At 45.4% G+C, this 13457-nt stretch overlaps 1 protein-coding gene across 5 annotated transcripts in view; it reads right to left on the bottom strand.

Moving 5' to 3' along the window:
• ARHGEF37 (Rho guanine nucleotide exchange factor 37) overlaps nucleotides 1–9904 on the bottom strand; it is a 104505-nt gene extending 94601 nt beyond the window's left edge. Inside the window, exon 1 of one of the 5 annotated variants that reach the window (XM_053200416.1) lies at nucleotides 9639–9903. The gene's annotated coding sequence lies outside the window, so the exon portion shown is untranslated. Of the gene's footprint in view, nucleotides 1–9437; nucleotides 9567–9638 lie in introns of those variants that run through there. The other 4 variants (XM_053200387.1, XM_053200397.1, XM_053200426.1 and 1 more) reach the window with 4 other exon arrangements.
• Between the last annotated feature and the right edge of the window lie 3553 nt (nucleotides 9905–13457).

Raw genomic sequence — 13457 nt, forward strand, 5'->3', positions numbered from 1 at the left:
AAAACGTTAAAATTAAACATAGATAGATGGTAGGAACATGGTATTTGTTGCACTGTTTTTTTTTTTTTTCTGGATGGTTAAAATATTTCCTAATATTTAAAATGGCACACATCCCATTCAAACTTGCACTTGGTTATTTAGGGTCATTTAGGACCACGCCTCGTCTTCCTGGCCAGACACTAAGCACTTAGAGACAAGATAAACACCCATTCACCTCGTGTCCCCCGCTGTGCCTCACAATACTGAAGACACTTGCGGATGTCAGTGGTCCTTTGGGAGGCATGAGTAGCAGCAGAAATTTCTGTCCTGGGCCATCAGATATTATGTAAACTGACTGTGGAGAGCAATGGGCCTAGAAAGCTCTTGGAATGCATCTGTCTGAATGCACAGTTCTGTTCCAGCTTCTGAACACTGCCTGTGGCCTGCTGACCTGTCCCCGGCCTGATCCGCTGACACTCACTACCCAGAGCATAGGTTCTCTAGAAAGATCCCAATAGGATTTCAGGAGAACTACTCAGGTTCCACTACTCAGAACTCTTGCTAAATAAACAAAAAGCACAAATAATACTTTACAGAGAACTGCTAACTGAAATGGCATTAATTTGCACTTGGGTTAATTGAAATCTAGACCTCCAAGCAGGCCTGGCAAAACCTCTCTGTAACAGCATTTTGTTATCTCTTACAGTCTGTGTAATGGAAAGGAACACACTTTGATTTCTTTAAAAATATATTACTTGGCAATGAAAAGGAAGGAAGTACTCCTGATACGTGCTCCAACATGGATGAATCTTGAAAACATTATGCTAGAAGTCAGTCAAAGAAATCAGTCATGAAGGACCACCTATTTTATGATTTGGTTTATGTGAAATGTCCAGAACAGGCGAGTCTGTAGAAACAGAAAGCAGATGATTGATTTCCTAGGCTGAAGGGATAGGGGTATTGGTGGCTATGGGGTACAGGGTTTCTTTTAGGGATGATGAAAATGTTCTAAATTTATCGTGGTGATGGTTGCACAACTCAGTGAATACACTAAAAACCACTGATTTGTGCATCCTCGATGGGCAAATTATATGATACATATTATATCTCAATAAAGCTGTCACCAAAATAACATTAACTATCAGCAAGGATGTGGGCAAACTGGGTCTCTCATATATTACTGATGGGAATATAAAGGGGTACAGCCACTCTGGAAAATAGTTTGTCAGTTTCTTTAAACACAAAACATACACAGGGGCACCTGGCTGGCTCAGCTGAACGTCCAACTTCGGCTCAGGTCATGATCTCACAGTTCACGGGTTCGAGCCCCGCATCGGGCTCTGTGCTGACAGCTCAGAGCCTGGAGCCTGCTTCGGATTCTGTGTCTCCTTCTCTCTCTTCCCCTCCCCCACTTGTGCTCTGTCTCTCCCTGTCTCTCAAAAATAAATAAATGTAAAAAAAAAAAAAAAAAAAAAAGAAAAAGAAACACTTAGCAGCGATCATACCTCAGGACATCTATTCCAGAGAAAGAAAACTTAAGTCCATACAAAAACCTGTCCACAAATGCTCGTACAAGTTTGATTTGTAATAGCCAAACTGAAAACAATCAAAATGTTGTTTTAATAGGTGAATGCTTTAAAACAACAACTGTGGTAGATCCAATATCACTGATCACCCAGAAGGAACCGGGAATAAAATACTGATACATTGCAATAACTTGGATGGCTCTTGAAGGTATTATACTGTGTCTCAAAATGTCACACCCTGTGTGATTCCACCTATGTAACAAACGAAATTATAAAGACAGAGGCCAGATAGGGGTCACCTGGTTAGGGACAAGGGGGAAGGGCATGGGGGTGTTACTGTAAAGAAAAAACACGAGGAAGATATGTGTGTCTTAATCGAAGTGATAGTTACACAAATTTGCCATGTGATATAATAACACAAAACAAGCATTCACAAATAGTGTGCCGATGCCAATTTCCTGGTTTTGATAGTGTGCTATATTTCAATAAGAGAGAACCACTGGAGGAACTTGGTCAAGGGCACACAGAAACCCTGGTACTGTCCTTGCAACTTGCCGTTAAACAAGCCTGTACGCCTTATTCCTGCCTGTATGTATTTCAAAATAAAAAGTTAAAAACAAACAAAATATTACATAGCTTACGTTTTCCACTATCATTGCAACTCTCTCTGGACAAGCGGAACTCAAAAGCCTGGGAGAGCAGGCTGGGTGTCCCTGTTCCATTTCCTGGTCTGGCCTGATAAGAACTCTGGTCTCAGAGAACATGCTCAGAAAACATGGCTTTTCTTACAGTCCAGTCATGCTCACTCCTGAGATCTCTTTCATGCCCTGTAATAGCCAATTAAGAACTAACATCAGTTTAGCATACAGGCGGTGCTAAAAAAAAAAAAAAAAAAGTCTGTTCATGGGGCACTTGGGTGGCTCAGGTGGTTAAGCGTCCAATCCTTGATTTTGGCTCAGGTCATGATCTCACGGTCTGTGAGTTCGAGCCCCGCATCGGGCTCTGTGCTGACGGCTCAGAGCCTGGAGCCTGTTTCAGATTCTGTCTCTCTCTCTCTGACCCTCCCCCATTCATGCTCTGTCTCTCTCTGTCTCAAAAATAAATAAACATTAAAAAAATTTTTTAAACGTTCAGACTCAAAAAAAATTGATTTAAAAAAAATAATTAAAAAAATAAAACATCTGGTTATTTGCCCCAAGTTTCTTTCCACTAAAAGCAGAAGGACTAACTCGGTAAATGTTATGGACATCCTGATTATTTCATCCCTTTCAAGACAGAAGAAGTGACAAGGGGAAATGATGCATCAAATCTAATTCTAACCAGGGACCCCTGGCTGGCTCGGTCGGTGGAGCACATGACTCTTGATACCAGAGCTGTGAGTTCGAGCCCCACGTTTAGAGATTATTTAAAAAATAATTTAAAGAATATATACGTCAGACCGGGCCAAAGAACTGAACAGAAGAAGTAGATCCCTGGGGAAAGGGAAACTGTCACCTTAAAGTTCTTTCAGAAGGTAAAATGTCACAGAAGAGAAAGTCCAACATCCCTGAGCCTCCCACCCCAGGTTTTAGACAGAGATCAATTTCAATACTTAAGATTAAAAAAAAAAAAAGTAAGATGTGTGCATCTGGTCTGAGACTGTAAAAATGAGGGTTCATGGAAGATTGCCAAAGGTGTTATCATGATAGCAAAAGGCTTTGTTGAAAAACAAAGGAAGGAAACACCTATAGAAACAAGAGTAGCCACGCTAGGATCCTGCCTAACCTGGTGCCCGGTTTATAAAAACATATACACACACACAAAAAATAAAAATTAAAAAAGGGGGGGAGGCACCTGGGTGGCTCAGTCGGTTAAGCGTCCGACTTTGGCTCAGGTCATGATCTCACAGTTTGTGAGTTCGAGCCCTGCGTCGGGCTCTGTGCTGATAAGCCTGGAGCCTGCTTCAGATTCTATGTCTCCCTCTCTCTCTGTCCCCCCACTCACGCTCTCTCTCTCTCTCTCTCTCTCTCTAAAATAAATAAACATTAAAAAAAAAAACTTAAAAAAAAAATTACAAAGACATACACGACAGTCAGAGAGGAAGGTCCTCTACAAAGAGCTTCCAAAACGCTCAACACCCAGAAGGAGCTGGGATTGATAAAATTATAAGAATAACAGGGCGCTTGGGTGGCTCAGTCGGTTAAGCGGCCGACTTCGGCTCAGGTCACGATCTCACGGTCCGTGAGTTTGAGCCCCGTGTCGGGCTCTGTGCTGACCGCTCAGAGCCTGGAGCCTGTTTCAGATTCTGTGTCTCCCTCTCTCTCTGACCCTCCCCTGTTCATGCTCTGTCTCTCTCTGTCTCAAAAATAAATAAACGTTTAAAAAAATTTTTTTTTTAATTATAAGAATAACTTCCAAAGCTCTGCCCTTACTATGACTGCCACGTATATTTTAAGATGCATGTTCAGAAAAAGTAAGAAATAGGCACACTATTTGATGGCTTTGCTTTCCTCTTCTCAGCCCTAAAGAGGGACTTAGGAGGCAGTCAATGTGAAAGCTTGGTGCCCAGACCCTGGAGCGGGGAAACCTGATTTCAAATTCTGATTCTGCAATCAACTGGCTGGCTTTTCTGGGATAATGATATAACCTTCTTTGTAGGGTGATTATAAGGTTTCATAAGATAATCCATGTAAAGTGTCTCAACAGAGTGCCTGGTATAAGGTAAGTTATCAGTAATTGTAGCAGTTGCTTTTGTTACTATTAATGTCAAACTGTAAAGGATAGTATCACCATGGATCCAGTGGATCAAGAAATGTCTAAGGCACTTGGCTGGTCACATTCAAGCAGACAGCAAGAACAGTTGATTATGATGACAATACTAAGTAATAGGAACGATACACCAGAGCCTGACTCAGGATGCCGCTAACACCAAAGAAATGGAGCTGAGAATGGAGGGATCATGAGACTGAGCCTTGATGACATTACTCAGTCCAGCCGTGATGGACACCGATTGACTTTGGATTTTTTCATGAGCTAATACATTTTCTTTCCCCATGCCTCTTCAGACTTGGCCACTCTGAGCTGGGTTTCTGCCACCTGAGTAAAACAGATGGCCTGCCAGCCATTAGAAAGGGAAACCGAGATCACTGGGAGCCAGCATAGGTTAAGAAAAAACAAAAACAGAGTAACAGGTCATACCAGACTATCCTCATTCTCTTACTGAAAGGCAACTAGGCCAGTGGATCAAAGGAATGCTGTAAGCTAGGGTAACTGGCCCCACAAGGTGATGACGTCTTTCTAGAGAGTGTCTGTCTATCTCTCTCTCTCTCTTTTTTAAAGATTTATATATTTTTTAAGCTTATTTATTTATTTTGAGAGAGACAGAGAGAGAGAGAGCACGAGCAGGGGAGAGGCAGTGAGAGAATCCCAAGCAGGCTCTGCACTGTCAGCAACTCAGGGCTTGAACTCACGAACTGTGCAATCATGACCTGAGCTGAAACCAAGAGTCAGATGCTTCACTAACTGAGCTGCCCAGGTGCCCCTTTGAAGGAGTCTCTCTAGGGAGTAAGACAAGGGTGATGGAGGCTGGGACTGAAGGTGGGGGGAATCATAGGACAATAATATGAACTAAAAACTGATAAAACTACACAATTCAAAAATGTTGATCAGTGTCAACCTCTGGGATCTGCTCCGTTTGCTTAAGGCCATCTGTCAGTCCTTCCAGTGCTTTCCATCTCCAAGACCACCTGAGTCTAAACCTCCACCACCTTTCTGCTGGAAGACTGCTAAGTCTCCTGACTGGGTGCACAGCACCAGAGTGGAGCGTCTTTCAAAAACATGCAACTGACTGCTTGGAACCCAGACAAGCTTTCCCTTGATTCCCATCCTCCTTCCAAAAAACTACTCCTTCCCCCACCCCAGTAATTATTTTTCTTATTCTATTTGTTTTACAGGTTCCTTCAATAAAGCGTAAGCCCCGCCAGGGGGAGGATCACATCTGTTTTCCAACACATCACCTAGTGCTGACTCCAGATCTAGCATATGGTAAGTGCTCAATTAATTGAATGAATGAATGATGCAGATGAACCAGCGGAATAATGATCAAATTGCCAATGGCACTGTAACAAATGGAGTCAGACTAGTATAATCATATACAACTCTCAGGGGCCACCAAAAAGCTCAAGGTCAGGTGAGAGATAGCAAACCCCCCTCGAATTTTATATCAGTGGAATTATAGAGTATGGGCTCTTTTTGGTCTGGCCTTTTTCTTCTCTTTTCAGCAGAATTCTTTTGAGATCTATCCATGTTGTGGCATGTATCAAGAGTTCATTACTTTTTAAATGCTGAGTGGTATTCGACTGCATGAATATAGCACAATGGTTGTTTTCTATTTATCACACTGGATAAACAATTGGTTGTTTTCCATTTATTACAACAGAGCTAGACGGAGAGATGTACTGTCTGGCTTACATGACTTACATTTCAATGTTTTAATGTTTATTATTTATTTTTGAGAGAGAGAGAGAGAGCGTGTGTGTGCGCATGAGTGCGGGGGGTGGGGCGAGGGGGGGGAGCAGAGAGAGAGGGAGACACAGAATTGAGGCAGGCTCCAGGCTCTGAGCTGTCAGCACAGAGTCTGATGCGGGGCTCGAACTCGTGAACTGTGAGATCATGACCTGAGCGAAGCTGGATGCTTCACTGACTGAGCCACCCAGGCGCCCCTTTAACTTTTTAAGAAAATGCCAAACTTTTCAAAAGTGGTGGTACCCCTTTACATTTCCACCAACAGTGTATGTGACTTCTAGTTCCTCCACATCCTTACATAATTTAGACAGACGATATGGAATGTTATAAAGAATATGTAGTCCCCCATTACCAATCCCCACCTCCAACACACACACTGATAACCAAAGGTGCATAAGAACCATCAGGAGCACTGGTCAGGCAGGCAAATTCTTGCCCCCATTCTTGAAGATTTTTTTTAAGTTTATTGTATATGTACGTATTTAATGTTCATTCGAGAAAGAGCAGGAGCAGGGGTGGGGGTGGGGGTGAGGCAGAGAGAGAGGAGAGAGACAAAGAATGCCAAGCAGGCTCTGTGCCATGAGATCATGACCTGCACCGAAACCAAGAGCCCAACTGACTGAGCCACCCTGGTGCCCTGTCCCCACTCTTGAAGATTCTGATTCAGGAGGTCAGGGATGGCTCATTTCAGCAAGTCCCTAAGTGATTCTGATGCAAGTAGTCTGTAGATCCTTTCTTGAGCAATTCTGCTTTTCCTACTAAAGAACTGTTTAAAGAATGAAGACAGCCAGTCTGGAAAGGCCTGCATGGGCTGTGTTCAAATAAGGAAGAACCTTGGCCTGAGGGAGTGAGCACGTTTGCCTGATGTCGTCCTATGGGGCACCAAATGTTTGGAACCTAAAGGTCAAATTAGAAAAAACTTTCTAGGGGCACCTGGGTGGTCCAGTTGGTTGAGCATCCGACTTCGGCTCAGGTCATGATCTAGTGCGGTCCGTGAGTTCCAGCCCCGCATCTGGCTCTGTGTTGACAGCTCAGAGCCTGGAGCCTGTTTCAGATTCTGTGTCTCCCTCTCTCTGCCCTGCCCCTGATCACAGTCTCTCTCTCTCTCGAAAAATAAACAAACATTAAAAAAATATTTTTTAGAGAAAAAACTTTGTAGGAGCGCCTGGCTGGTTCAGTTGGTAGAACAGGTGACTCTTGATCTTGGGGTTTTGAGTTCAAGCCTCGCCATGGGTGTACCACTTACTTTAAGAGAAAAAACAACTTTGTAACAGAGTTACTGTGAAACAAAATCAGGCCACAGAGCCGGGAAGGGAAGGAACTTGCCAAAGTCCCTGAGCTTGCAAAAAAAAAGGTTGAGAAATGACTGGCTGAAGGTGAGACAGAGAGGAGGCAAGAGGCATCCCAGATGCACACATACACATTCTCTGTTTCCGAGGAAAAACTCTCCTTTATAAATACCCAGAGAGGAATGTAAGCCACCAGACAGGTAGTGTGTGTCTTAATCCAAATTAAATAGCAGCTATTTGCCCTAAGCCATATTTCCCTGACTCTATTTGCAAGGCCTAAAATGGTAGAGAAAGGAGACCACACAGCCTTTTGTAAGAGCAGTTCTTTTTATAGGTAAGTAGGCCTGCCCAGGCCCTGTCCTCACAATTTTGGATCCACAGCCTTTAAAATTCCTAATGAACAACCAATAGGCTTTGGACAATCAAGCTCAACAAACGCCATTTTGCTTCAGTTACAGTGCTCAAACACCCGCCTCAGGAGTTAAATAAAAAGCCATTTATTTGATCTAGAATAGACTCAACGAGAGCACTGTTTACCATGACAAGCTGCTGATCGAAGAGGGATGAGAGCCAGCTGCCAGCAACTCCTGTCCCCTGGCAGGGACTCAGCTGAGCCCCCATCACCTGGTAAGACTGTGTGTTGCCCAGGCCCCCATGTATGCCCTCCTCTATCCTCTCATGGAAAACCAAGCTATGCAGGTGTTGGCTCCATCCGAAAAAGGCAAGTAAGGCCCAATAAACCGTCCTTGTTAGAATGTCTGGTAGCTTCAGGGCACCCCAGGGGCTCAGTGGGTTGAGAGTCCAACTCTTCATTTAGCCTCAGGTCATCATCCCTGAGGGTTGATGGGATCAAGCCCTGAGTTGGGCTCCACACTGTGTGTGGAGCCTGCGTGGGGCTCTCTCTCTCTCTCTCTCTCTCTCTCTCAGAGGCCCCTGGGTGGCTCAGTTGGTTGAGCATCGGACTTTGGCTCAGGTCATGATCTCGCGGTCTGTGAGTTCGAGCCCCGCGTCGGGCTCTGTGCTGACAGCTCAGAGCCTGGAGCCTGCTTCGGATTCTGTGTCTCCCTCTCTCTCTGCCCCTCCCCCGCTCATGCTCTCTCTCTCCTTCTCTCTCTCTCTTTCTCTCTCAAAAATAAATAAACATTAAAAAATTAAAAAAAAAAAAAGAATGTCTGGTAGCTTCTACTCTCAGCATTTCACCTTGGACCAAATACTGATGCTAGGCATTGCTATGGTTTTATTTAGGCTATCGTCATCACAACATGCGCTGCTTCTTCTAAGCCATAACAGGGTTCACTTTAGAGTTTCATGTTCATAGTTTTTCTAATTATTTCAGACACAGCCCGATTTCTCCCAGGGCATCACCTTTCCTAACTGGCACAGAAGCGGGCCACTGGATTCTGTGCACCAGCACAGAAGGGCTCAGCCTTCATTCTTAAGTCTGAATATAACTTGAAGGATGAAGCAGACAATCTTATCCCTATTTCACAGGTAAAACTGGGCCCTGGAGAGGTTAAACTACTGGTCCAAGGTCGCACAGCTAGCAGGGTCAGGACACTGGACTGACTGTCCAATTGGACTCACTTCTTTCCCAGCTGCCTCCCTTTAAAGAAGCAAAAGAATGCTCCGAACAGCACAGCCTGAATGCCAGCCTTCAGTCACTTCTTACAGCAGAATGCTTCATTCAAACCTGAAACCGTGTGCAAGGTTATGCGTGAACCTTGGGGCGGGGAGAGACTCAAATTTCTAAGGGGTCGGGGATCCCCAGAAGGTTAAGCATGTGGGCAGGCTGCTGTCAAGTTTCTCTACTCCCCTCCAAGTTTTGAGCGCTCACTGTGCACGGAGCACTGTAGGGGGAGCGGGACAGCCCCGGCTCTGGCTCTCGGTCCCAGCTTTGGCACAACCTTTCTGGGGATCCTTGGCCAAGGCCGCTCACCGCAGGGAGGCAAATTTCCTTTCCCTTTACCCTGGCCTGGACTGACTAGTCACAATTATATTTTCCTTCTCAAAGATTCTTTAATATTGTTTGCATTTCCCATTGTTTTAACCTATGGGTTCTTATTAAAAGTCACCCCAAATCCTACACTGAAGCAGGCAGGGGTTAAGTTGTTTTTTGTTTTTTGTTTTTAGGCCACCTTACCTCTCTGGGCCTTGGTTTTCCACCTGTAAAAGGTCACATGGATCAGGTTGCCAGCATGCCCGTAAGACCCGTGACGCAAACAAAGCTCACCGCGCCACCTGGGACCGGGCGTCGCGGCTTCCGCGCTCCCCACCTCCCCACTTGAATCCGAGCGCCCCCCCTCTCCGCGCCCACCCCGCCCCAATAGCCGGCAGCCCTCACCTCGCGGATCTCTGCCTCCGGCGACGCAGCCGCGGGGGCGCCGGGGGCGCCCGGCTCCCCTGCCCCGCGCCGCGTCTGGGCCTCGGCGCTGCGGGTCCCACGGAGGGCGCGGGCGGGCGCGGCTCTGCCCACGCTGCGCGCGTGCGTGCGCCGCGGAAGGGCGGCCCGCACTCGCGCCTTTGTCAATTGTCTGCGGCCAGGTTGTTTTCCACTCTCTGCGCCCGGGACCCGGCCGGGCCGGACCGGGGTGGCCCTGGCCTTGGCCCGCCGCCAGCGCGGAGAGCTGCTGAGCGCCTAGCGCGCCCGGGGGCCCGCCCACCCAGCCTTCTAGTTCAGCCGTCTTCTCGCCGGGGGGCGCGGCACCCCCAACACCCGGGCCAGCGCTTAGGCCACCCGGTTGGAATGTTGACCCCCTGGATCACTGAATATCTGTATTATCTGTGCCCCGGCCCGAAGCACTGGACATTAGGGCTGGACCTCGATTTCATTCCGAGAGTTCGCTGCCTAGGACCTCTGGGTTCTTACCCAGGCCTCCCGTGAAGTCAGTCTTAGACAAATCTGCCAGTCTCCCTGCCCCCCCCCCCCCCCCCCCCCGCCGAGTCTCCTTTTCTGTGATGTGAAGGTGTTCTCCATTCTCTCCCTGCTGTGAAATGGGACGCTGTTCTAGGCACTAAGTATTCAACAGTCCACGGGGCAGAAAAGGTCCCCGTCCTCTTAGGGGGGTGGTGGGTGAAGGGGGTCAGTGAACATTGAAATGATAATTGCAAGAAAAAAAAATGTGATAATTGCTTTGAAAAAGGTTCCCATCAGGACAACCAAACCTTGTTTGTGGGGTTAGGAATCGACTAGATTAACTTTCTTAAATCTTCTCGGTCCTAATCCTTATTCTTATTCTCGTTATTAGGGCTCATTATTTTTTATTATGATTAATGACAGCAGTAGTAGTATTGCTTACTAAGTGCCAAGCACTATACTAAACATTTTACTTGTATTTTTTCATTAGCCTCATTCACAACTTCTCTATGCAATAGGCATACTTCTCATTATTGTTAATATTATCCTCCTTTTAGAGAAACTGAGGCCAGAAATGAAAAGTAACTTGTCCACTATGGCATAGCTACAAAGCAACAGAACCAGTATTCAAATTCAGACTCTCTGAGGCCTCAGGGTGCTTCGTCTCTACTCTACACCCATAAAAATATGAAGACCAAAATGAGGTTGTCTTCAATGTGATGGATGAGAAAAACAGAAGGGGAGAGGGTGGTTTATTCTGTAGACAAGAAAAACAAAGGAAGGTGAGAGAGCTTTCTGAAAGAGCTGTCCATGGATTAGACTTGGCACGTATGACCTGAGAGGTCACTAGCATGGGGAAATCTATGAAGGACAGACACATTGCAACACATAAGGCAGAATTTCTCCAACAGAACATTTCACAAGTGGTATCAGCGCCTGGAGAAAGTGCCATTAAGGGTCAGCATTCAAAATATAACATTGTAGGGCACCTGGCTGGCTCAGTTGGAAGAGCATGTGACTCTTGATCTCGGGGTTGTGAGTTTGAGCCCCACATTGGGTGTAGAGATTATTAAAAATAAATACGTGAACTTTAAAACAACAACAAAAAAAATATAAAATTGCATGTCAACTATATTTCAATAATAAAAAGAATGTTTTAAAATAGTCAACATTGAAGCAGAGAGGCTTATCAGGAATGCCTCAAAGAAGAGTCCTGTAAAAGTTAAAGACTGGGTTAGGAATCTCTAAGTTTTCTTCCCATTCTGAAGGAATTCTGGAGGGAAATGGAATCCCAGAGTGCTTAAGTAACATACCCAAAGCCCCCCAGGAGTGAAGACCTGACCCCAAAGCAAGGCTGACTTCTAAATCAGACTTTCTGGGGCGCCTGGGTGGCTCAGTCGGTTGAGCGTCCGACTTCAGCTCAGGTCATGATCTTGCAGTCTGTGAGTTCGAGCCCCATGTCGGGCTCTGTGCTGACAGCTCGGAGCCTGGAGCCTGCTTCCGATTCTGTGTCTCCCGCTCTCTCTGCCCCTTCCCCGTTCATGCACTGTCTCTCTCTGTCTCAAAAATAAATTTTAAAAAAAATTAAAAATAATTAAAAATAAATCAGACTTTCTGTTTGTGGGGAAAGTCTTACATGCTCAATACCTCAGTTCTGCTCCTGTAAAGTGTGTATGTGTGTGTGTGTGTGTGTGTGTGTGTGTGTGTGTGTCTGTGAGACCAGTCTTTTCTTGGGAGTATGGAATCAGCTGCTCTCTCTGTTCCGCTTTATATTATTAATGTGCACATTTCCTCCTTGCTTGTGTTGAATATTCTGTGACTTCAGACACAAGTGTCAACACTCCCCGGGCAACTGCTGTATCACTGGGGTCTCAGGGGTAGCGGGGTCCCAATTCCGCAAGAAGGACTTATTTGGTAATTTAAGGAAAAAGGAGACAAGCTGGATAGTATTTTCATTTGAAACTGATGTTTCTTAGATTCTGTTTGAGGACTCTGGATTTATCTTGAGTTAAATTCCTAAGGTATTAACACTAATATCCCATTTCTTATCCTAGGTCACAAATACTTTGATGCGCAGCAATCTAGAACTGCCAACTTCGGAGGAGGCATTCTTTTCTCGGTGCTCTAGACAGCTACTTGTTTGCTTTCAAACTGGAAACCTCGAACGGAGGATTGGGACTGGTTTCTAGAAAATACACAAATGAATGGACATCACCTTGCCCCCAGTGACAGTAATTCAAAGATTAAAAGTTCCTCTTCTCTTCTATCCTCAACAGTGATCAATTTTCAAATTTCTTTTTTGAAAAGAAAATGTATTTACCTAGCTCAAAATTCAAAAGTATACCGTTAGGGCTACAGCTTATTGATCTTTGGGTGCCTCTCAGTGCCCGCCATGTTGCCTTGTATATAGTAGGTGCTGAATAAGTGTTGATCGACTGGGTGGATGAGTGTGATGAAGAAGTTGTGGGAGACAGAGGAAGAAGTGGTTTAGTTAGGATGGGGCAGCAAACATTTTGCCTGAGATGCGTGGGCTTCAAAGGAGCCAGTTGCAACAACTCCCAGACCAGTTGCAAATTTGACCATGACTTTATCTAGAGATCTGTATTAAAAGCGGTGGCCTCAGGGGCGCCTGGCTGACTTAGTTAGATGAGCATGCAACTCTTCGTCTTGGGGTCATGAACTGAACCCCCACGTTGAGTGCAGAGATTACTTAAATAAATAATCTTTAAAAAAAAATCTTTAGGGACGCCTGGGTGGCTCAGTCGGTTGGGCGTCCGACTTCGGCTCAGGTCACAATCTCACGGTCTATGAGTTCCAGCCCCGCGTCGGGCTCTGTGCTGACAGCTCAGAGCCTGGAGCCTGCTTCAGATTCTGTGTCTCCCTCTCTCTCTGACCCTCCCCTGTTCATGCTCTGTCTCTCTCTGTCTCAAAAATAAATAAACATTAAAAAAAAATTTTTTTTAAATCTTTAAATAATCTTGAAAAAATATTATTTACTACTAAAATGAATAATCTTAAAAAAAAAAAAAAAGCAGCGGCATTAGACCCTTTTGGATGGTGCACGATCTAAAGATTACGTACCAGCCAGAGTCTTTTTGCTGCAAGCGATACTCACTGCTTCTGGTTAACTGAAGCATCAAAGGAATTTGTTGAATAGTACTGAGCTCAGAGAATCAATGGACAGGCTGGAGAACCAGATAGGCATGAAGGGAGGCTGGGGGGCCAGACCCGCAGAGGAAACCACACGACAGGAAAAACACTGCTTCTGGACATCGGCAATGCACTGAGGACGGGTGCTACAACTGA

The sequence above is a fragment of the Acinonyx jubatus genome, chromosome A1 (genome assembly GCF_027475565.1).
Source record: "Acinonyx jubatus isolate Ajub_Pintada_27869175 chromosome A1, VMU_Ajub_asm_v1.0, whole genome shotgun sequence".
Lineage (NCBI taxonomy): Eukaryota > Metazoa > Chordata > Mammalia > Carnivora > Felidae > Acinonyx > Acinonyx jubatus.